We start from the raw sequence: 1,632 nt of genomic DNA, 5'->3' as shown, positions 1-1,632 counted from the left end.
TGGTGAAGGCAGAGTTGAACACCGTTGTGGGACACACACATGCACACAGACACAGACACACACACACAGGTATACACACACACTCAGAGAGAGAGAGAGAGAGAGAGAGAGAGAGAGAGAGAGAGAGAGAGAGAGAGAGCGCCTTCACTGCCTTGTCCTTATAAAGGACAAAGCTCTGGGTACCATCAAAACTTTGCCCTTTATAAGGACAAGGCAGTGAAGGCTTTCTGGGAAGGAAGGAAGGACATCTTTGGGCCAGCCCTATGGACATTTGACCACAGTTGAGAAAAGATAGTGGTGCAATAGGCAGGGTAGGCTGTAAGCTATCACTTCCCAAGGTATTTGTCTTTCTGTCCTTTCTGCCCAACCCAACCTATTTTTCTGACTTCTGTCCTATCCTCCCTTGATGGAGAAGTAGAAGAATGTTATGACAGTCTGCTCTGGCCTGCAGCGTAGCACCCCATTCTTGGGGCAGGCATAGCTTTAGGAGGATTGACCATTGAGAAGCTCTCTCATGTTAGCTTCAGCCAAAGTATCTTTCAGCCTAGGATGACAAGGCTTAGAAAGAGCCCACCTCCTCTGTAGTCTGAAAGGCTGAAGACTTCAGCCAGGTCTTTCTCCCCTGTGCATGAGATACACTGGTTCTTGGGGACAGAAGGGTAAGCCAGATGTTCTCAGCAAAACACACAAACAAACAAATGGAAAATAACAAACAACAACAAGAAGAAAAACAACAAACTACCTTCTGTTCATCCAAGTGAATCCTGTAGCTAAGATGAGACAAGGTGCTTACAGACATAGGGGCTTTGTTTTTAAGAATTATTCTTTGTTAACAGGTACATGGTTCTTTCTATATGAGTGCTTGCCAGGGTACTGGATGCAGAAAGACAAGTAGGAAAACACCTGGACTGTAGTTTTACAAATTCAGTTATAATTTAACACAAGTCAAGCATTGGAATTCACAAACGCATTAGTTTTTCTTTCTCTCCCTCCTCATGCCCCTGTCCTGCGATGACAAAAATATCTGGCAAAACTCATCTTCAGGGAGCATTATTTCATGTCTAGGCTATAGGATACAGTCCTTTATGGCAGGGAAGGTGTGGGTATAGGAGCTTCAGGTGGCTGGTTATAGTGTGTCTTCAGTTAGGAAGCCAAGAGAGATAGATGTTGGAGTTTAATTTACTTTTCCCTTTTTCTTCTATCCAGGATGGTGTCTCCCTGGGTAGTGCCACCCCTACTCAGGATAGGTCTTCCTACCTCCATTAAGTCTCTTGGAAATGCCCTCAAAGACATGCCTGTGATGCCTCTAATGACATGCCTAGATGACTCTAAATGTCGTCAGTCAAGGAGAGCGTCAGGATTAACCAGCACAGAGTTGGAGACCTACTTTAGTTGGTAAAGCACCCAAAGGACAACATGACATGGCAGGAGTTTGATACTGAGTATCCATTACTGGGGGTGTGTGTGAGGGTTCAAGACAGGCAAATACCTGGGACGCACTGGCCAGCCAGCACAACTGTTTGGCAAGCCTCTGGACAGTGACAGATCCTTCCTGCCTTAAAATACAGATGGATGGCTCCTGAGGCATGACACTGAGACTGACCCTTGCCCCACTGTGCACAGAGGAACATA

Source organism: Mus musculus, chromosome 12 (assembly GCF_000001635.26).
Source record: "Mus musculus strain C57BL/6J chromosome 12, GRCm38.p6 C57BL/6J".
Taxonomy (NCBI): Eukaryota; Metazoa; Chordata; class Mammalia; order Rodentia; family Muridae; genus Mus; species Mus musculus.
This window is presented reverse-complemented; position numbering follows the sequence as displayed.